The 24,916-nt window shown below is 40.0% G+C and overlaps 1 pseudogene; it reads left to right on the top strand.

Annotated features, from left to right (window-relative positions):
- The first annotated feature begins 15,066 nt into the window (after window positions 1-15,066).
- Window positions 15,067-23,947, top strand: LOC135561313 (ladderlectin-like; annotated as a pseudogene).
- The last annotated feature ends 969 nt before the right edge of the window (window positions 23,948-24,916 follow it).

Consider the following 24,916-nt stretch of genomic DNA (forward strand, 5'->3'; position numbering starts at 1 on the left):
TATAAAAAATATAATGATTCCTCAAAGTAACCACCCTTTGCCTTGTTGACAGCTTTGCACACTCTTGGCATTCTCTCAACCAGCTTCATCGGGAAAGTTTTCCAACAGTCTTGAAGGAGTTCCCACATATGCTGAGCACTTGTTGGCTGCTTTTCCTTAACTCTGCATTCCAACTCTAATGAACTTATCCTCTGCAGCAGAGGTATCGCTGGGTCTTCCTTTCGTATGGCGATCCTCATGAGAGCCATTTTCATCATAGAGCTTGATGGTTTTTGAGACTGCATTGACTGACCTTAATGTCTTAAAGTAATGATGGACTGTCGTTTCTCTTTGCTTATTTGAGCTGTTCTTGGCATAATACGGACTTGGTCTTTTACCAAATAGGGCTATATACCAACCCTACCGTGTGTGTGTGTGTATATATATATAGCGCTACTTTTGACCAGGGCCCATAGGGATTTGTGATGCTATCCATGTCATTGCACATAGTATATAGTACACTGGCTTCTGTTTCTGTTTGTTACCTTGTTTTTTTATTAAATAGAATAATCTACATTTCTCTAAGTGAGTATGTTTACATGCACACTAATAAATCGAAATTAAACTGATTATGGCAGTAGTCATGTAAATGCCTTACTCTACTTATCTTAATCGACATCATAATGATCATAAGGTCATGATCGAAGTAAGCATAAGTTGATTAAAACGCCTGGATTTTTGTTGAATCTTTCGAATGAATAGTACATGTAAACACCTTCATCGGAATCCAAGCAGTAAACAGTGCTGTGAAAAAGTATTTGCCCCTTCCTGATTCGTTTGTTTTTTTGCACATTTGTCACACTTCAATGTTTCAGATCAAACAAATTAAAATATTACACAAAGATAATATTTGTGTTTTGGATCATTGTCCTGCTGCAGAACCCAAGTGCGCTTCAGCTTGAAGTGACGAACTGATGGCAGGACATTCTCCTTCAGGATTTTTTGGTAGAGAGCGGAATTCATGGTTCAACCAATCACAGGAAGTCGTCCAGGTCCTGAAGCAGCAAAGCAGCCCCAGACCATCACACTACCCCACCATATTTGACTGTTGGTATGATGTTCTTATTCTGAAATGCTGTGTTACTGTTACACCAGATATAACATGACGTACACCTTCCAAAAAGTTCAACTTTTGTCTCGTCAGTCCACAGAATATTTTCCTAAAAGTCTTGGGGATCATCAAGATGTTTTTTGCCAAACGTGAGACGAGCCTTTATCTTCTTTTTGGTCAGCAGTGGTTTTTGCCTTGGAACTCTGCCATGGATGCCAGGTTTGCCCAGTTTCTTTCTTATGGTTGAGTCCTGAACACGGACCTTAACTGAGGCAAGTGAGGCCTGCAGTTCTTTGGATGTTGATGTGGGTTCTTTTGTGACTTCTTGGATGAGTCGTCGCTGCGCTCTTGGGGTAATTTTGGTAGGCCGGCCACTCCTGGGAAGGGTCACCACTGTTCCAAATTTTCTCCATTTGTGGATAATTGCTATTACTGTGGGTTGCTGGAGTCCCAAAGCTTTAGAAATGGCTTAGTAACCCTTTCCAGACTAATATATGTCAATTACTTTGTTTCTCATCTGTTCCTGAACTTCTTTGGAATGTGCCATGATGTCTTGCTTTTTGAGATCTTTTGGCCTATTTCACTTTGTCAGACAGGTTCTATTTATTATTAAGTGATGTCTTGATTCAACAGATCTGGCAGTAATCAGGCCTGGGTGTGGCTGGTGAAATTGAACTCAGCTATCCAAAAAAATGTGATTAACCACAGTAAATTCATGATTTAACAAGGGGGAGCAATTACTTTGTCACTTAGGGCCATGAAGGTTCGGATAGCTTTTTTCCCTTAATAAATAAAATTATCACTTAAAGACTGCATTTTGTGTTTACTTGGTTATCTTTGTGTAACATTAACATTTGTTGGATGATCTGAAACATTTAAGTGTGACAAATGTGCAAAAAAATAAGAAATCAGGAAGGGGGCAAATACCTTTTCACAGCACTGTATTTGATCGCCATATATGCCAGGAGCGCAAGCCTCCCTTTTTTGCACAAGTGAATTGAGTTTGTATCTAAGAAATAGTTTTCACATTCAAAATGTATATATATATATATATATGTTACTCCTAGCTGTTTACATAATCGTAGTGAAAATCTTTGAACAAAGAGCAAAAAATAACAAACCTCATTATAATCTCACAGTGGGATTTAATTTGAAATCTTCTTTAAAAAGTGTATTAAACTTTAGTTTTAACAAAAATGTAGTAAACTGAGCAATACATACATTCAAACCTCTTTATTATACTTATTGTTGAAGAAAAGGTTCAAATGAAATTAGGGTTATGGTACATTTTGCACTTTGCATTTGCTCTATGAAAATTGTGATTTAACTTTATCATTTGTTTGTATTGTTTGTATTTAAAAATATATATTTTTATTTATCCAGGCTTCTGATAAAAATCAACGAATGAGACATTCCTAACATTACACCATGTAACAACAACTTCTGTAAGGCTATCGGTCCGGTCCAGCCAGCACGGAACATTGCAATAGAACAGGAATGGCTGTCATTCTATGAATTCTGTAATTGTAAAGATGGGGTGAAGGGTCAATGTCTTAAGGCTGAGGTGCTGGAGGGAGATATGCTGCAGGACCAGGGGAGTAGAGAGAAGGGGGGGATGAGGAGAGGAGATGAGAGGGGAAGAGAAGAGGTCAGTGTCTTAAGGCTGAAGTGTTAGGGGGGAGATATGCAGTAGGACCAGCAGCATTCCTTTGTGAGGAGAAGAGGAGGAGAGAGGGGAGGAGAGGTTGAATTGCTAGCATGCCTTTCTTTGTGAGTGTGAGGCCTCTCTCTCTCACCACCCCCTGTCGTCTAGGTGAGTTTCTGAATTGCAGGAGGAACAGGACGATGGAATAGATGGAATGTCCCAAATGGAACCTCTCACCAGAGCCCTATGAGCCCTGTTCAAAAGAAGTGGTTGGAATAGGGTGCCATGTGGGACACAACCATAGGGTCAAAAGTCTACCCCTTGATAACCTGACCAGTCTTCTATCATATCCATCTTCTACAATTGGGACACTATAGTGGCCTGACCTCTGACCTCTTCTAGTGTAGTGTTTAGATGTTGTGAAAGTCTTTGATGGCAGGAATGCAAAAAAAGTTAAAAAACATCATAAACCTCGTAATAATATAGCAATAGGGCTCTGGTCAAAGTAGTGAACTATATAAGGCAGAGGGAATATAGTGCCATTGGGATCCAACCTATGTCTTGAAGGTTTCCTGTATAAAACTGTACTTAGTGTAGGCAAGATATGTTGTTGGCTTTAAGCCACAATACTTTATTGAACACTTATATTCAACCCACAGAAACACATATAAGGCCTTCCCTCTGCCTCTCTTCGGCAAATCTGACCACAACTGTCAAATCAAATCGTTATTGGTCACATACACATATTTAGCAGATGTTATTGCAGGTGTACCGAAACGCTTGTGTTCCTAGCGCCAACAGTGCACTAGTGTCTAACAACTCACAACAATACACACAAATCTAAAAGTAAAAGAATGGAATTAAGAAATATATCAATTTAATGACATGGCATTGACAAGAATACAGTAGAATACAGTATATACTGTTCATATGAAATGAGAAAAAAAGTATGTAAACATTATTAACGTAACCAGTGTTCCATGTCTATGTACATAGAGCAGCAGCCTCTAAGGTGCAGGGTTGAGTAACCGGGTGGTAGCCAGCTAGTGACAGTGACTAAGTTCAGGGCAGGGTACTGGGTGGAGGCCTGCTTTCTGTTTAGAAACTAAATCTCAAACAGGAAGTACCAGTGATGTGCTCAATACGTAAGTGGTCCGATGAAGCAGACGTGAGGCTACAAGACTGCTCTGCTGGTACAGACGGATATGTTCTGGGATTTTTTTAGATAGCATTGAGGAGTTTACCACATCAGTCACGGGCTTCATCAATAACTGCATAGATCACGTTATCCCCACAGTGACTATACGAACTTATCCAAACCAAAAACCATGGATTGCAGGCAATATCTGCACTGGGCTAAAGCTACCGCTTACAAGGAACAGGAAACGGACATGGACACGTTCAAGAAAGCCCGCTAGGATCTCCTACGAGACATCAAACAGGCAAAAGGACAATAAAAGAGGAAGGTGGAATCCTATTACACTGGCTCTGACGCTCATCGTATGTGACAGGGCTTGCAGATGATAATGGATTGCAAAGGGAAAACCAGCAGTGAGACACCCAGGGATGCAGAACTCCCAAATTAGGGAAATGCCTTTTATGCTCAGTTCGAGGACTAGAAAACTGAGCCTTGCAAGAAAGCCCCTTTTGTTCCCGAATGACTGTCTCACTCTCTATGGCTAATATGAGGAAAACTTTAAAACGGGTTAACAATCGCAAGGCCGCCGTGCCAGACTGAATACCAGGGCTTGTTCTCAAGGCATGCGCATGCCAGCTGGCAAGTGTCTTCACGGACATTTTCAATATCCCCCTGTCCCAGTGTGCAATCCCAACATGTTTGAAACTGACCGCCACTGTCCATGCTCAGCCCCCTGCTATACTCACTGTTCACCCACGACAGCGTGGCCAAGCAAGACTCCAGCACCATTAAGTTTAATGACGACACAACGGGGGTATGCCTGATCACCGAAGGCGATGAGACAGCCTATAGGGAGGTCAGAGACTTGGCAGTGTGCTTGCAGGACAGCTGATCGTGGACTACAGGAGAAAGGGAGTGTTTGCCCTCATCCATGGGCTGTAGTTGAGTGGGTCGAGAGCTTCAAGTGCCTTGGCATCCACATCACTAAGGACCTAACATGGTACACCTGCACAGTTGTGAAAAGGGCACATAAGTACCTCTTCCCCCTCAGGAGGCTGAAAAGATTTGCTATGGGCCCTCAGATCCTCAAAAAGGAATGCAATTCTACAGCCTGAAAAATTGCCAAAGATTCCAGCCACCCACTCCAGGCTGTTCACACAGCTAATGTCCCAAAATCCATACCGAATCATCGGCTCATGTTTCAACAGGCTCCAAGACAGATACTAGTCCAAACCATAAGATAGGTAAATGGTTCATTAAATGGTTACCTGGAGTATCTGCACTGAACCTATCTTGCACTGACTATATGCACACTCACAATACTATAGATACACACACTCACACCACACTGACACTCACACTACACTGACACTCACACACACACACACACACACACACACACAGACACACACACGCCGACAAATCACAAAAACACACACACTTTTACATTGATCATATGCTGCTACTACTGTGTTCTTTATTCAATTATCATTGTTATCCTGATGCTGTTACGTTCCCACAAGACAAACTCAAACAAGCACCACAGCTGAAGTGTTGCTCACCCAACATCTCTCAAGCTCAACTGGAGCACTGGGCCAGCCACTCCTAAATAACACAGGTGAAACACCTTCTGACGAAGGAGATGGACAAGCCAGCGCAGGCGTAACACCCTCAAAATATCAACAGAAAAACCAAAACATGTATTAATGCCTAGTCACTTTACCCTGCCTTTATGTACATATCTACCTCAAATTGCTGGTACCAGGGCACATTGTTCTGGTACTCTCTGTATAGAGCTCCATTCTTGTCTATTTTTTTCCTCATTATTTTTGTCTTTCATTAAAAAAATTTAACTCTGCCTCTTTGGGAAGGGCTTGTAAAGCAAGCATCTCACAGTAAAGTCTGCATCCGTTGTATTCTCAGCATGTGATTTGATTTGAAACAATAGCAAAGCGGTCACCCCGCCTCTGTGGGAAAAAAGCTGAGGGATGGGCCTGGAAAAATGTAACCACTCTGAAACTCAAAGACAGAGCTATGGATGCAAGGACTGACCATCCATAATTTCAACATTATTTAACCATGTTTTAAGGCTATATAGTGTGAGTGCATTGCAACCAACAGGCGGAATGTAGAGCTGTGGTGCACATTACCGCTGGATTTCTTAAAACACTACTGTCATGACGTTGGCCTGTTGGTGAGGTTTATGACCCTCATAAATACCTTTCCCCCGTTCCTCTCTCTCTCTACTCTACAGAGTGACTCTTGAAAAGCCCTTTGTTAACATAGAGAGTCTGAGAACATCAAAAGGGTGGGGACCAGAACCATATTTCGGTATTCCAACAAGTTGTAAATATGCATTGGTCAGTTGTCATCTGAGACATTATTACTGATGATAGGATGACATAAACTGTATCTTGGAAAGTCTACACATTCTAGTTATCAGATTCACATGGAATTCTTGTGCAATTTAAATGTTTAAATATGAAACCATTTCTGAAAAAATGTAATGTAATTTTAGCTTCTAAATGAGAGATTTAGTTTTCATAAGTGAACTAGGCTCAACTCAGTGGCCCCGCCCATGTGAACAGACATTGGTTGTAAACTATGAAACACGCCCATCTCACCACCACTATATAAGCCCTTAACGAAAATGTAACATTTGAGTTTCCAAGGATGACGGGTCCATACGTTGAAAGGGCTAATATCAAACTACAGAACTAAGCCAACTTCAGCATGAGCTTAAAGTATGGCAACTTGGTATGAACTGTTATTCACTAAAGAAGTGATATCTGCTATCCGGTGAGTGAGCAGCAGCAGCTGTAAACGTGGGCTTGGAACGGACGGACAAAGTATCTCTTCTACCGAACACACAATGTTACTACACCACATGCGTTCTACCAGACATTCTTCAGAGGACAGGAAGATCTCCGTTGGGCAACACGGCCTTCCATCTACGACCAACCTATTGAAGCACAGCTCAGAGTAAATATTCCTTGCATTTTCCTTTTCCGAATGGAAATTGAATGAATTATTTAGAACGCATAAGATTCTCTATTTACGATAGCATAGTTTTACAAGGTCCGATCAGAGACCAAATTCCTTTGTTCCTCAGTCTTCCAGCGCTTTCATTCAAAACCTAACCCCCTTTCTTTCTGTAACCAGCCATCATATCTGTTCCGTCCGCTAGGCGTTTTCTTTTATAACATAATTAGTAATCAATGTATTACCCATCCTGTGTATGTGTAATTCTGTGTAATTGTTTAGGTATTTAGTAAATAAATAATTATACCACATTTTGTATTGCTGATTCAACTTGTTAGCCAGGGTTCGTGAAGATAACCAAGAATTCTACGACTTCAGATGAGACTGAATAAGGTGACAAATAAGAATTGACCGCTTTTGATGTAAAAGATTACCAGGTCTTTAAGAATTTATTCGGAAGATAACAGCTCTATAAACATTCTTTCGTGGTGGCCCAACTTTCCAGTTAATTACATTTACATGATTAATTCAATCAGGTAATATTAATTACAGAGAAATTATTTTATAGAATAGCATGTCATATCACTTAATCCGGCATAGCAAAGACACCACACTACTAACGGAGATTACATGCACCTGCATTTTAAAGCAGGCTTGTTTGCAACCAAAAACCCACAAGAATAAACTAGCAGAGCAGTTGATCTCTCCTTGCTACCGTGTCAAGTGATTATAATACCAGACAGCTGCTTCTAGATACTCTACTCCTGCCCACAATGAAATATTGACCTATCAGGAGCATCAGAAGCTGTAAGGCTGATGAATGTAAAAAAAAAAAAGTAAAATAACAATATATACGAATATAGAAGTCGTATGCCCATATTTAATTTAAACAGTTCACCTTATAATGGCAAAATAATATAATGTATGCCATTTGAAATACATGTAACTTCATTAGCCTACATTTTTATTTGATAAAAACAATATAGATCATAAAACTCAATCACGAATGACTTGATTTAGCTACACATTTCAAATACGCACCGTCCAGGAATATTTTACACCCAATCTTGATAATAAATTACCAAACCAAACCATTTTTTTTTTTTACAGTTTAATGGATTACATAGATTGGAAACAAATAAAATAATAAGAGAAGCATACACCAACATCAGTTTTCCATTCATACAACATGTTGGGTAAATTACCACAGTATATTTGCTGTTGTAAACAAGGAAATACTTTATTTCAATTGTACGGAACGATTGTCAAATAGATAAATCGCCAATAGTCTGCTCAAAACACAGTACTAAGTTCTTCCGAAACCGCTCTAGGATTTCACCATGATTTTAAAACAGTTACAGAGTTTAATTGCTGTGATTGAAGAAATCTGAAGATGGATCAACAACATTGTAGTTACTACACAATACTAACCTAATTTTAAAAAATGAAAAGAAGGAAATATGTACAGAATACAAAAGATTCCAAAACATGCATCCTGTTTGCAATAAGGCATTAAAGTAATACTGGGAAAAAAATGGCAAAGAAATAAAGTTTTTGTCCTGAATACAAAGAATTATGTTTGGGTCAAATCCAACACAACACATCATTGATTACCACTCTTCGTATTTTCAACCATGATGGTGGCTGCATTATGCTCTGAATATTCTCGTCATTTGCAAGAATAAGGGAGTTTTTTGGAGGGGGGGATAAATATAAAGCAAAGGCAAAATCCTCGAGGAAAACCTGCTTCTGACTACTTTCCTACAGACAGCAGGACAATAACCTACTCAAGGCCAAATATACACTGGAGTTGCTTACCAAGACGACATTGAATGTCCCCGAGAGGCCTAGTTACAGTTTTGACTCAAATCAGCTTGAAAATCTATGTCGAGACTTGAAAATTGCTGTCTAGTAATGATCAACAACCAACTTGACAGTGCTTAAATAATTTTAAAAATAATAAATGGTAAATATTCTACAATCCAGGTGTGCAAAGCTCTAAGAGACATATCCAAAAAGACTCACAGCTGTAATCATTAGCAACGGTGATTCTAAAATGTATTGACTCAGGGAGTTGAATACTTATCTAATCAAGATATGTAACTTTTTATTTTTCATTCATCATTAAAGAAATTCATAATTCTTCTTCCACTTTGACATTACATAAAGAAATCTGACAGTTAAATCCGTGTTAATTGCTACAAAATGTGGAAAAAGTCAAGGGTTGTGAATACTTTCTGAAAGCACTGTAAGTGAGGACACGTCCACCACAACATTCCAGAGGGTTATTTTGTCCCTCACAATCATTTGCAGTCCACTGAATGCTTAGTTCATATAGCCACGTTTTTTTAAGTCACTACTTTTTACTTTTAATTCACTCTGTACTATCCCATGGGCAAATGTTCAAATGCATATCATTGCTCTTACCATACTACACTTGGAAGAGAAAAAAACTATTTAACCTCCAATAGCCGCTAAATAAGGTTGTGTCCGTTTTCTTCCTACAACTTTGGCTCTAAATGTAGAAGGGTTTAAGCAATCAGTTACACACACACACACACACACACACACACACACACACACACACACACACACACACACACACACACACACACACACACACACACACACACACACACACACACACACACACACACACACATTACCAGATTATAACAATAACTTTCTGATGCAAACCATCCATATTTCAAGGAAAGGTCTACACTTGTTATATTCGGGGCATGTGACAAATTAACTTTGATTTGATTTCAATTCGGGTGACCTTGACATATACTGTAATTGTGTGTTATTTTGTGCATTTATTAAGGTAATGGCAGTAAGGACAAATTCAAATGTTTAATACATTTTTTTTACACATTTGTTTCTGAGACCCCCGGTGTCTTAACATGAACAATCAAATAGCTTGATTGTCCATGTTATTACTGTCTTAAAACAACGCTATGTGTTAGGGTAGTAGATAAAACATGTGTTTGTAATAGAAAATCAATGGGCAATTATCTTTTAACCAAGCACTCCACAGAGGAAGAAGGCCATACATACCTTACTGGTCCCTGGCACAGAAAAATGCTGAAAGAAACCATGTTTCCTTACCTTGAAAGCAGTCTAAGCAGAGAGGCCAGTTATGCAACTACACTCAAACAGTCATTAAAACATGAAAAAGTTTGGTTTTTATCCAAAAATGACATTTTTTTCCCACAAATATGCATTCATAAAAAAATTGATAGATTTTTGGAAGATTTTACACAATTTGATATTTTTCTAAAGACCTCTTTCTACTGTAAATACAATGCGGGAAAAACATATGTAGAAGTTCAAGCAGTGAAGCTACGAGAAACCCTAATACATTTGTTGCCGTTATTATTATTCTTGCGTAATGGAAAATTCTAATGCAAATTCCTGTGAGATGGTAAGACTTCCAAGCTTTTGCAAAAAGGTAAAGGGCCAAGGGACACATCGTCTTAAGCAATGCCATGTCAATTGGCTACATGGTGGCACTATAACAAGCAGTTGAAGATGAACATTTTAAAAGGTCATTCCCCTTAACCTAGGAGACCTGAAATTCGGTACATAGGTCCCTCTCCTCACAAGGAACAAATTTGCCTCAAGGACACATAAGGTCCGCCGTTAAGGATTTTTCACAATTTAGAAAATTGTGAAAGACACTTAAAACGCTACTCTTCTGGCACCGAAAGACGGGTGTGCACGAAACTTTATATGTGGCATCTATGGACAAAGCACTCTCAACACAATATCTTCCAGACTAGTAGCTCAAATACATGGCCGCTACTGACCAATAAAATTTCACATGGGTGTGGTCTGGCACATAAATGCATATAAATCATATATCCATATTTGTATTGTAACAAAACGTATACATTCTGCATGTTCCTAACAATGTCAAGACTCCACAAATGCAAGCATATTCAGATGGCCACAACGTTGTGCTATAACAGGCACGTTTATATCTCTTCATCTGTTTGACGTAGAGTGGTGACATTTGACACGCATGTTCAGGGATGTGAGTCTAGCTCATCCCTACCCCAACCCCCTGAAAGACACAAATTCATATACAGGTTTTTATAGAGGTGTGAGGCCTGCCACACTAGGTGCCAGGAGACCTGTTGTTCTGGGGTGTGACACTGGGCAAAAATGGTCAAATACCAGGGGAAATCTTAAACTGTATATTTCTGTATATCTGAAATTGTATGCTCCAGATACGCATGTCCTTCATTTCATATACAGAGCTAGGATATGCTCCGTGATGGGACAGTTTCTACATGCTTCTATTCCGGACCTCAGAAATATCCCTGCTATGAGTCCAGGGAGATATCTGGGGTGAGATACGTTCAAGACACACCAAAAATACTATTTCAGAATGTGGGGGGGGCAAAGTTGCGCCCCTGCACATCACAATGTCACAGATGTCTCAGGTTTTGAGGGAGCGTGCAATTGGCATGTTGACTGCAGGAATATCCACCAGAGCTGTGGTAGATCATTTAATGTTAATTTCCAACCTCGTTTTAGAGAATTTTCTGTAGGTCCAATCGTCCTCACAACCGCAGAACACGCGCAACTACGCCAGTCCAGGACTTTGACTGTCACGTTCTGACCTTAGTTCTTTTATTATGTCTTTGTTTTAGTAAGGTCAGGGCGTGAGTTGTGTGGGTTGTCTATGTTCGTTTTTCTATGTTGTGTTTTGCGTTTGGCCTGGTATGGTTCTCAATCAGAGGCAGGTGTCGTTAGTTGTCTCTGAGAATCATACTTAGGTAGCCTTTTTTCACCTGTGGTTTGTGGGTGATTATTTTCTGTTCTGTGTTTTGTATTTCACCGTTCAGGACTGTTTCGTTTCGTTCTCGTTGTTTTTGTTTTGTGTTCATATAATAAATACAATTTGGACACTTACCACGAGAACGAAATGAAACAGTCCTGAACGGTGAAATACAAAACACAGAACAGAAAACAGCCGTCGGATGCCGGAGAACGCTATCCGAAGAATGTTCCAGAGTCCTATGGCAGCGAGCTTTACATCACTCCAGCCAACGCTTGACATAGGGCATGGTGATTTTAGGCTTGCGTGCAGCTGCTCTGCCATGGAAACCCATTTCATGAAGCTCCCAACTAACAGTTTTTGTGCTGATGTTGCTTCCAGAGGCAGTTTGGAACTCGGTAGTGAGTGTTGCAACCGACAACAGACTATTTTTATTCTTCATGCACTTCAGCACTCAGCGGACCTGTTCTTTGAGCTTTTGAGGCTTACCATTTCGCAGCTGAGCCGTTGTTACTCCTAGACGTTTCCAATTCACAGAGGAATGATTTAGTTTTGCGTTTCTACTGAAGGAGGTTAGAGGAGGAGAGGAATGATTTTGGTTAGGGGTGGAGAGGAATGACTCAGTTTATTTGTCACGTGCACAGGATACAATAGGTGTAAAACAGTATGGTAAAATAATTACTTTCAAGTTCTTTCCCAACAATACAGTATTTAACATCAAAGCGTAACTGACTAAATAATGAAAGACAAGCACTGTAGTTTTGAATTCTGTTGAGTTAGTGTGAAGAGGTGGACACATTATTGCTGTCTATGAATAAGGACAAACCACCTGAAGAACACATTGCGACTCCTATTTGCCTTCAGTTAAATTCTAAAAGAACAAAGCCGTTGATATTGAATTTGGCCTTCACTACCTTGGCCCATAGAAACGCATTGAATAACACATTCATCAATGGCAAAAATGACAGTCAAAAAAATGAATCATAAGGAATAAGGTTTTGAAGCGTCTGTTATGGATTTACATCCTCCGTCTTATCATGGATCGAGAGTTACTTACAGTTGAAGTCAGAAGTTTACATACACTTTAGCCAAATACATTTAAACTCAGTTTTTCACAATTCCTCACATTTAATCAGAATAAAAATTTGCTGTCTGAGGAAAGTTAGGATCACTACTTTATTTTAAGGATGTGAAATGTCAGAATAATAGTAGAGAGAATGATTTATTTCAGCTTTAATTTCTTTCATCACATTCCCAGTGGGTCAGAAGTTTACATACACTCAATTAGTATTTGGCAGCATTGCCTTTAAATTGTTTAACTTGGGTCAAACGTTTCCACAAGCTTCCCACAATAAGTTGGGTGAATTTTGGCCCATTCCTCCTGACAAAGCTGGTGTAACTGAGTTGGGTTTGTAGGCCTCCTTGCTCGTACACGCTTTTTCAGTTCTACCCACAAATTTTCTATAGGCTTGAGGTCAGGACTTTGTGCTGGCCTTTGTTGTCCTTAAGCCATTTTTCCACAACTTTGGAAGTATGCTTGGGGTCATTGTCCATTTGGAAGACCCATTTGCGACCAAGCTTTAACTTCCTCACTGATGTCTTGAGATGTTGCTTCAATATATCCACATCGTTTTCCGTCCTCACGGTGCCATCTATTTTGTGAAGTGCACCAGTCCCTCCTGCAGCAAAGCACCCCCACAACATGAAGCTGCCACCCCCTTGCTTCACAGTTGGGATGGTGTTCTTCGGCTTGCAAGCTTCCCCATTTTTCCTCCAAACATAACGATGGTCATAAAGGCCAAACAGTTCTATTTTTGTTTCATCAGACCAAAGGACATTTCTCCAAAAAGTACTTTCTTTGTCCCCATGTGCAGTTACAAACTGTTGTCTGGCTTTTTTATGGCGGTTTTGGAGCAGTGGCTTCTTCCTTGCTGAGCGGCCTTTCATGTTATGTCGATATAGGAATTGTTTTACTGTGGATATAGATACTTTTGTACCAGTTTCCTCCAGCATCTTCACAAGGTCCTTTGCTGTTGTTCTGGGATTGGTTTGCACATTTCACACCAAAGTACGTTCATCTCTAAGAGACAGAACGAATCTCCTTCCTGAGCGGTATGACGGCTGCGTGGTCCCATGGTGTTTATACTTGCATACTACTGTTTGTACAGATGAAGGTGGTACCTTCAGGCGTTTGGAAATTGCTCCCAAGGATGAACCAGACATGTGGAGGTCTACAATATATTTTCTGATGTCTTGGCTGATGTCTTTTCATTTTCCCATGATGTCCAGCAAAGAGGCACTGAGTTTGAAGGGTGGCCTTGAAATACATCCACAGATACACCTCCAATTGATTCAAATTATGTCAATTAGCCAACAGAACCTTCTGAAGCCTTGACATCATTTTCTGGAATTTTCCAAGCTGTTTGAAGGCACAGTCAACTTTGTGTATGTAAACTTCTGACCCACTGGAATTGTGATACAGTGACTTATAAGTGAAATAATCTGTCTGTAAAAAATTGTTGGAAAAATGACTTGTGTCATGCACAAAGTAGATGTCATAACCAACTTGCCAAAACTATAGTTTAATTAACAAGAAATGTGTGGGGAAGTTAAAAAACGAGTTTGAATGCAAGAGCACAGACTTATCCTTACCTTTTGAACTAGATAGTGAATCTCAGACAAGATATCAGATGCGTCCCATTCTCTATGTTATGCGCTGTGAGCCATGGTCAAAGTGCAGTACATAGGGAATAGGGAGCCATTTGGAGGACATGCATGTTCCTGTGTGCTAGGCTAATCTCCTCTATATCATGGAAGAGATGATACCGGTTATTCCTGTGTGCTAGGCTAATCTCCTCTATATCATTGAAGAGATGATACCTGTTATTCCTGTGTGCTAGGCTAATCTCCTCTATATCATGGAAGAGATGATACCTGTTATTCCTGTGTGCTAGGCTAATCTCCTCTATATCATGGAAGAGATGATACCTGTTATTCATGTGTGCTAGGCTAATCTCCTCTATATCATGGAAGAGATGATACCTGTTATTCCTGTGTGCTAGGCTAATCTCCTCTATATCATGGAAGAGACGATACCTGTTATTCCTGTGTGCTAGGCTAATCTCCTCCATGTGATGGAGGAGGTGATACCTGTTATTCCTGTGTGCTAGGCTAATCTCCTCTTTGTGGTGGAAGAGATCATACGTAATATCCCTCAGCCCTTCATTAGCTGAATCTGCTCTGATGTGATAGTACTGTAATTCATCAGATAAGTGGAATGACTGGGGGTACTCAAAGAGAGGTTAGGGAAACACTGCACTCATCTGCACACTGAAGTACTCAGTGAAATTGTCTTGATGGCTTCTCTTTCACTGTCTGTCTATCTGTGTGTCTCTCTCTTTCTCTCTCAGGAGACTATCAACATGGTGATGTTGACCATTCTTCTGCTGGTCAGTGCTGCCTTTGCACTGGGTGATACCCTAACTCTGGACGAAGCAAGTAAGAGAGTTCATCTCACGCTTTACAGCATTCATTCAATCATTCATGCAATGTGTGTGTGTGTGTGTGCGTGCGTATTGTAGATCAGTCAGTCTCTACCCACCTTGAAAGTCGGCTGCAATTTCTAACGTGCCCTGTGTCTTCTCCTTACAGATGCTATGATGGGATCTGCAGCAGATTTTTAAAAAGCCCCACAGGCTGGTTCCAGTTTAATTCACGCTTCTTCATGTTTGTCGAGACTGCAAGGACATGGCCTGAAGCAGAGGTATAATGCTTAGCTTTACTGTGAATTAAAGAAGTTCAATTGAATTCAACTGGCTTATTTGGATTGACGATACATTAAAGGGGATTTGGCCTTACCTAAACAGGCACATGCCTCATGTAAAGTACTGAACCTCCACTTTAAGTTATTGTCTAATTTTGAATTTTCTATAGTCTTTGCAATATTTGTTTAATGTGTGGAGTCATAACTCCTGTATATTGTAACCCACAGGCCATGGGTTAAGACAGAGAAACTAATATCTCGAAGAGGCTATTTCAAAGAACATTAGTTGTGATGGACAATATTTGATTGTGAGAGTCCTAGACCACAAATTCTCAAAAAGACTGGACAACTGACTAATACCTACATTATGACATGTCTTTGTCCCTGTCTATGGCTTGCTCTAGCGCCACTGTATGTTCCTTGGAAGAAAACTGACGTCTGTGCAGAACACTGTAAAGTACCTTGGAGCAAACCTGGCGTCTGTGCACAGCTCTGAGGAGTCCTAATTTCTACAGGCGGTGGTGTTGATCAAGACTGCCGATTTCCCTCTGACCTGGATTGGAGGATATGATGCTGTTCAGGCAAATGTGGAAAAGCTACCCAATTGTCATATTTGAAAAAAAGTTAAAATACAGTGCCTTGCGAAAGTATTCAGCCCCCTTGAACTTTGCGAACTTTTGCCACATTTCAGGCTTCAAACATAAAGATATAAAACTGTATTTTTTTGTGAAGAATCAACAACAAGTGGGACACAATCATGAAGTGGAACGACATTTATTGGATATTTCAAACTTTTTTAACAAATCAAAAACTGAAAAATTGGGCGTGCAAAATTATTCAGCCCCCTTCAGCTAATACTTTGTAGCGCCACCTTTTGCTGCGATTACAGCTGTAAGTCGCTTGGGGTATGTCTCTATCAGTTTTGCACATCGAGAGACTGAAATTTTTTCCCATTCCTCCTTGCAAAACAGCTCGAGCTCAGTGAGGTTGGATGGAGAGCATTTGTGAACAGCAGTTTTCAGTTCTTTCCACAGATTCTCGATTGGATTCAGGTCTGGACTTTGACTTGGCCATTATAACACCTGGATATGTTTATTTTTGAACCATTCCATTGTAGATTTTGCTTTATGTTTTGGATCATTGTCTTGTTGGAAGACAAATCTCCGTCCCAGTCTCAGGTCTTTAGTAGACTCCATCAGGTTTTCTTCCAGAATGGTCCTGTATTTGGCTCCATCCATCTTCCCATCAATTTTAACCATCTTCCCTGTCCCTGCTGAAGAAAAGCAGGCCCAAACCATGATGCTGCCACCACCATGTTTGACAGTGGGGATGCTGTGTTCAGGGTGATGAGCTGTGTTGCTTTTACGCCAAACATAACGTTTGGCATTGTTGCCAAAAAGTTCAATTTTGGTTTCATCTGACCAGAGCACCTTCTTCCACATGTTTGGTGTGTCTCCCAGGTGGCTTGTGGCAAACTTTAAATGACACTTTTTATGGATATCTTTAAGAAATGGCTTTCTTCATGCCACTCTTCCATAAAGGCCAGATTTGTGCAATATACGACTGATTGTTGTCCTATGGACAGAGTCTCCCACCTCAGCTGTAGATCTCTGCAGTTCATCCAGAGTGATCATGGGCCTCTTGGCTGCATCTCTGATCAGTCTTCTCCTTGTATGAGCTGAAAGTTTAGAGGGACGGCCAGGTCTTGGTAGATTTGCAGTGGTCTGATACTCCTTCCATTTCAATATTATCGCTTGCACAGTGCTCCTTGGGATGTTTAAAGCTTGGGAAATCTTTTTGTATCCAAATCCGGCTTTAAACTTCTTCACAACAGTATCTCGGACCTGCCTGGTGTGTTCCTTGTTCTTCATGATGCTCTCTGCGCTTTTAACGGACTTCTGAGACTATCACAGTGCAGGTGCATTTATACGGAGACTTGATTACACACAGGTGGATTGTATTTATCATCATTAGTCATTTAGGTCGACATTGGATCATTCAGAGATCCTCACTGAACTTCTGGAGAGAGTTTGCTGCACTGAAAGTAAAGGGGCTGAATAATTTTGCACGCCCAATTTTTCAGTTTTTGATTTGTTAAAAAAGTTTGAAATATCCAATAAATGTCCTTCCACTTCATGATTGTGTCCCACTTGTTGTTGATTCTTCACAAAAAAATACAGTTTTATATCTTTATGTTTGAAGCCTGAAATGTGGCAAAAGGTCGCAAAGTTCAAAGGGGCCGAATACTTTCGCAAGGCACTGTACCTTCATAGAAAATTACTACAGTAAAAGTGAAATGTTTACTCTCCCTGGACAGTTCCGCTAGAGTATACTCAGATTTAGAGGATTTTTGGTATACTCATCATTATGTCAAGGGCCACTTCTGAAGTCAGGGCCCATATAATTTACGCCTGACACGATCAAATCAAATTTTATTAGTCACATGCCCTCGAATACAAAAGGTGTAGACCTTACAGAGAAATGCTTACTTACGAGCCCCTAACCAACAATGCAATTTTTAAAAATACGGATAAGAATAAGAAAAAGTAAAAAGTAATTAGAGCAGCAGTAAAATACAATAGCGAGACTATATATATACTGTATACAGGGGGTACCGGTACAGAGTCAATGTGCGGGGGCACCGGTTATATGGACATGTAGGTAGAGTTATTAAAGTGACTATGCATAGATGATAACAACAGAGAGTAGCAGCGGTGTAAAAGAGGGGGCAATGCAAATAGTCTGGGTGGCCATTTGATTAGATGTTCAAGAGTCTTATGGCTTGGGGGTAGAAGCTGTTCAGAAGCCTCTTGCACCTATACTTGCCATGCGGTAGCCGCTTGCCGGTAGAAGAGAGAACAGTCTATGACTGGAGTGGCTGGAGTCTGACCATTTTTAGGGCCTTCCTCTGACACCTCCAGGTATAGAGGTTGTGGATGGCAGGAAGCTTGGCCCCAGTGATGTACTACCCTCTGTAGTATCTCTTTGCATACCCTTAATTCTTGCCTAATATCTTGGCATGCATAATTATTTTTTATTTTTTTTTACCAATTCTGATGTTTTTAATAATGTGATAGGCATTCTGCACTGAGTCACACAGTATAATGGTTGTTAAAGGCAGAATCTTGATAATATTAACGTTATGTTCACACACACATCATTCCAGTTTAACAACTCTAAATCACTTTGGCACATGACACATTTGAAATTGGTGATATTCTTACCGAACACTATTGAAGTTGACATAGCCCCTAGATGCTGTCAATTGCCCAATTTTTTAAAGAATTGCATTTTTTTTTTTTACAAAACACGATATTCCGCTTGAAATAACATGATGTAGATTAATGAAATAATCCAAATAAAAATAGGCATCAAGTTACTTTCCGAAATGTTACATAAATGCTTGAAAGGGCTATTATTTTTACCGAACACCATTAAAGTTTACATAGCCCCTAAATGCTTTCAATTACCCAATTCTATAAGCATGCCAAATTTGGGCATTCTTTTAACAACATGATATTCCGCTTGAAAAAACATGGTTATTGAAATAATCGGAAACAATATGTGAGTATTTATTAGCCTAGTGGTTAGAAGTATTTAGGCATATCATGTGAATAAGGCCTCATGTGAAATCATTGTCTTAAGCACAAGAGATACTGTTGCATGTAGGTCTAGATTATTTATGGGTTGATCAGATAAAAATATCAAAACATTATGTTAACAACTCCAAAGAAATGTCCTGTCTGTGGTGGAGGAAGCACTGACTCACTGCCCTTTTCTATTATCAAAACACCTGCTGGTAACAACTCCTAACTCGTTAGGACTTCTCATGAGGTGTCCTAAATATCTGCCGACTAGGTGTGACTCTTATGACTAATGAGACTTCATGTATAGCTTTTATTTTTATCCATAAGATAAATATGTTCTCATAACTTACGACCAATACTCTGAGAAGCTTTGTGGATACGGCCCCAGATCTAGGATTGGAAGATCTTATAGATGCCCACTGCAGTAGCCACTGACACACAGTGTGTTGTAGTGGGACAGCATAGTAGGCTAGAGTGAGTACTATGGCATCATAGGTTATTAATTGTTTTAATATCTAAATATGTTTTAACATTCTGAAAGTTCTTTGGCAGTGATTTCAGTTTATAATGTTGAAGTCTGCGTTACACCATTTAAATGAATGGGGATAGAACACGCTATATAGTTTAAAAAAAATATGAATGGAAGAAAAAAGCTGTTTTGATGCAATCTAAGTTGAGTCAGTCTGCACATTTCCATGTTGAGTTGGTGCTTGTATCTTAAATGGATCAAGAGCACTGGCTAATCTGAAGGCACCTTTGAAGTCTATGGAGCTTTAATGCACATTTTAAATGGTTATTGTTCAAAAAGTACAAGAAGTATCAACAATCTTTTGACCAGCGATCAACATAATTTGAGTCCGTCTGTATATCAGCCTGTACATGTCAATGTTGATTTAATGTTTGTAGCATTAACATTTCAAGAGCAATGACTAATCCAAATATTTCACACTGAATCCTATGGAGCTTTTATGTGAATTTAAAACGGTTACAGTTCAAAAAGTAAGCTATTCCAGACCAGTCTGCCCATTTGGAAGTTTGTATGGCATTTCTAGCTTAAAGCTGGAATCCATAATATTGAAACGGCCACTTACGTTTACGATATTACAACAAAGAACTTACTTCAAATAGCGTTCTTTTCAAACAGCACTTACACTAAAAGGGCATTATCATATTTTTCACAGAATTATTCCAATCCTCATAGTGTGGAAATATATATATACACTAGTCAAAAAAATAAAGGGAACACTAAAATAACACATCCTAGATCTGAATGAATGAAATATTCTTATTAATTACTTTTTTCTTGACATAGTTGAATGTGCTGACAACAAAATTACACAAGAATTATCAATGGAAATCAAATTTATCAACCCATGGAGGTCTGGATTTGGAGTCACACTCAAAATTAAAGTGGAAAACCACACTACAGGCTGATCCAACTTTGATGTAATGTCCTTAAAACAAGTCAAAATGAGGCTCAGTAGTGTGTGTGGCCTCCACGTGCCTGTAGGACCTCCCTACAACGCCTGGGCATGCTCCTGAGGAGGTGGCGGATGGTCTCCTGAGGGATCTCCTTCCAGACCTGGACTAAAGTATCTGCCAACTCCTGGACAGTCTGTGGTGGATGGAGCGAGACATGATGTCCCAGATGTGCTCAATTGGATTCAGGTCTGGGGAATGGGCGGGCCAGTCCATAGCATCAATGCCTTCCTCTTGCAGGAACTGCTGACACACTCCAGCCACTTGAGGTCTAGCGTTGTCTTGCATTAGGAGGAACCCAGGGCCAACCGCACCAGCATATGGTCTCACAAGGGGTCTGAGGATCTCATCTCGGTACCTAATGGCAGTCAGGCTACCTCTTGCGAGCTCATGGAGGGCTGTGCGGCCCCCCAAAGAAATGCCACCCCACACCATGACTGACCTACCGCCAAACCGGTCATGCTGGAGGACGTTGCAGTTCTCCACGGCGTCTCCAGACTGTCATGTCTGTCACATGTGCTCAGTGTGAACCTGCTTTCATCTGTGAAGAGCACAGGGCGCCAGTGGCGAATTTGCCAATCTTGGTGTTCTCTGGCAAATGAAAAACATCCTGCACGGTGTTGGGCTGTAAGCACAACCCCCACCTGTGGACGTCGGGCCCTCATACCACCCTCATGGAGTCTGTGTCTGCTCAAACGGTCAGAAACATGCACATTTGTGGCCTGCTGGAGGTCATTTTGCAGGGCTCTGGCAGTGCTCCTCCTTGCATAAAGGCGGAGGTAGCGGTCCTGCTGCTGGGTTGTTGCCCTCCTACGGCCTCCTCCACGTCTCCTGATATACTGGCCTGTCTCCTGGTAACGCCTCCATGCTCTGGACACTACGCTGACAGACACAGCTAACCTTCTTGCCACAGCTCGCATTGATGTGCCATCCTGGATGAGCTGCACTACCTGAGCCACTTGTGTGGGTTGTAGACTCCGTCTCATGCTACCACTAGAGTGAAAGCACCGCCAGCATTCAAAAGTGAACAAAACATCAGCCAGGAAGCATAGAAACTGAGAAGTGGTCTGTGGTCCCCACCTGCAGAACCACTCCTTTATTGGGGGTGTCTTGCTAATTGCCTATAATTTCCACATGTTGTCTATTCCATTTGCACAACAGCATGTGAAATGTATTGTCAATCAGTGTTGCTTCCTAAGTGGACAGTTTGATTTCACAGAAGTGTGATTGACTTGGAGTTACATTGTGTTGTTTAAGTGTTCCCTTTATTTTTTTGAGTAGTGTATATATATATCCGACTTCAACTGTATATATACATATATACACAGTTGAAGTATATATCCAATAGATAATATATTTCCACACTATGAGGATTGGAATAATTCTGTGAAAAATATGAAGTTTACATACACTTGGGTTGGAATCATTAAAACTCGTTTTTCAACCACTCCACAAATGTCTTGTTAACAAACTATAGTTTTGGCAAGTCAGTTAGGACATCCACTTTGTGCCCGACAAGTAATTTGTCCAACAATTGTTTACAGACAGATTATTTTACTTATAATTCACTGTATCACAATTCCAGTGTGCAAGAAGTTTACATACACTAAGTTGACTGTGCCTTTAAACAGCTTGGAAATTTATTATGTCATGGCTTTAGAAGCTTCTGATAGGCTAATTGACATCATATGAGTTAATTGGAGGTGTACCTGTGGATGTATTTCAAGGCCTACCTTCAAACTCAGTGCCTCTGCTTGACATCATGGGAAAATTAAAATAAATCAGCCAAAAAAGAATTAGAAACCTCCACACGTCTGGTTCATCATTGGGAGCAATTTCCAAACACCTGAAGGTACCACATTCATCTGTGCAAACAATAGTACGCACGTTTAAACACCATGGGACCACGCAGCTGTCATACACCAGCTCTGTCAGGAGGAATGGGCAAAAATTCACCCAACTTATTGTGGGAAGCTTGTGGAAGGCTACCTGAAACGTTTGACCCAAGTTAAACCATTTAAAGGCAATGCTACCAAATACTAATTGAGTGCATGTAATCTTCTGACCCACTGGGAATGTGATGAAAGAAATAAAAGCTGAAATAAGTTACTCTCTCTACTATTATTCTGACATTTCACATTCTTTAAATAAAGTGGTGATCCTAACTGATCTAAGACAGGGAATTTGTACTAGGATTAAATGTGAGGAATTGTGAAAAACTCAGTTTAAATGTATTTGGCTCAGGTGTATGTAAACTTCCGACTTCAGCTGTACATATACAACACAGGGAAATCAAGTTTTTCACTGCACTGGACCTTTAAGGATTTTATCAAGAGTGGAAAGGGAAATATTCTTGAACTGTAGGCTAAACATTTGACATTTGAAACTATATAAATCGGGAATTGTGTTGTATTTTTGTATCAAACCATGTTGTAATTTAATGTTTCACAAATTCTCTATATTTATTATTTATTTTTAGTGTGTTCGTGGTAGTGAAGGGTAACTTTTCCATTGTTTATTAATAGAACGACGGGATGAAACTCAATAGTTAACCTTTATGTTTCTTCCAGGTATACAGTTATTAGGCCAGTAGGCCTACAGTGGCATAGTGTACTTTGTTGAAGAAACAATGCCTGAATAGGAATGTGATAGAGAGAGTAATTTGTTATTCGTTGGAAGTCGTTATCTTAAAGCTGGAATTCTTAATGGTGAAACAGCCATATTCGTTTGCGATATTACAACAGCAAAGATGTTTCTGCAAACAACGAACACTGTTTTTTCCCTCTGACATCTTCACATGCGCTAGAAGAGCACACAATGTACTGCAATGTTAACATGCTGCACAACGCTCCTCAGCTCTGCTACAAAAACAATAACAATGGTGGTGGGGCGGTCAGTGGTGCCGTTGCCCTCTACTGCGGATTCCATCTTTAAACAGTTGTAGACATGTTATGACCATCATTCTGACCATTGAAGTCTATGGCCATTGAAATGCATTGGGATTTTGAAAATGTGGAAGAATATGTTTTTTTCAACCAACGGTATCAGTGCCAGTCTGCACGCTCAGCAATTTCTTTGATACTGAGACATAACTTCTTCCCCACAGGACAGGCTATGGTTCTGGAGTGACGGATCTAAATTTGATCACCAGAACTGGGCGAAAGACGAGCCCAATAACTATCACGGTGCCAGAGAGCCATGTGTTCAGATGAACTTTGGAGATACAGTAAGCCCACTATCATTCACTGATCCATTCATCAAATTAAACGTTATTCATAGTAAGTATAACAAATAAATCTGACACAGACACTTTTATTTGAATTTTTGTGTGTATATCTGAATTGATTTGAGAGGTCATTTCTATTCTGTGTTTCCTCTTAAGGTAAAGATGCCTGGAATGATGAATTATGTGGAAGGAGATATCCCTCTGTGTGCTCCATAAGAAATTGTTCAATCCATCAAACTATCAAATGAAATCCAAAATTCCACTCTGTAGTGTCAGCATCCTAACGGAACATATTTTAAGGTAAAATCAAATACTTTTTGAAGATTATTTGTTTCTGTAAAATGAAAGTTTTAGTTACTTGTTGTACATAAATGTTGTGGTTTGTTGTCAATAAAAATGGGTTTGTTTGTGCATTATTTTCTCTCGTGAGTTTTTATTAAGCATCAATGATAGCGCCATATTTGTCAAGGCCTTTGAAATGTTTCTTAAAGATACATTCTAGCATCTGTTCAGTGGTCATTTCAATTATTTGATCATTAATCTTGAAGAATATAATAAATATAATTATCAGGTTTGAAGGTAAGACCCAGATGCAGACTGCGTCAAAGTAACAATGTGGGTACAGGGTCAGGACTGGCAAGGGTCAAAAACCAGGAAGATAGGAAAAGAGAGACTGGGGAAAAGCAGGAGCTGACAAAAATGTTGGTTGGCTTGACAAATAAGACGAGCAACAGAAACAGAGAACAAAGGTATAAATACCCAGGGGATAATGGGGAAGATGGGCATAACCTGGAGGGGGGTGGAGACAATCACAAATACAGGTGAAACAGATCAGGGTGTGACAATATAGCTTTAAAATAAGTAATGTGGATGTCATAGACTATCAGAGCATCGTCCATGAATTTGAGAGTTGTTACATTTCCCTACACCAGTGGTTCCCAAACCTTCTATAGTCCCGTACCCTTTCAAACATTCAACCTCCAGCTGCATACCCCCTCTAGCACCAGGGTCAGCGCACTCTCAAATTATGTTTTTGCCATCATGGTAAGCTTGCCACACACACGATACAATACATTTATTAAACATTAAAATTAGTGTGAGTTTTTCACAACCTGGCTCGTGGGAAGTAACAAAGAGCTCTTATAGGACCCGGGCACAAATAATAATATAATAATCAATCATTTTGCTCTTTATTTAGCCATCTTACATATTACAAC

Source organism: Oncorhynchus nerka, linkage group LG17, assembly GCF_034236695.1.
Source record: "Oncorhynchus nerka isolate Pitt River linkage group LG17, Oner_Uvic_2.0, whole genome shotgun sequence".
NCBI classification, from domain to species: Eukaryota; Metazoa; Chordata; class Actinopteri; order Salmoniformes; family Salmonidae; genus Oncorhynchus; species Oncorhynchus nerka.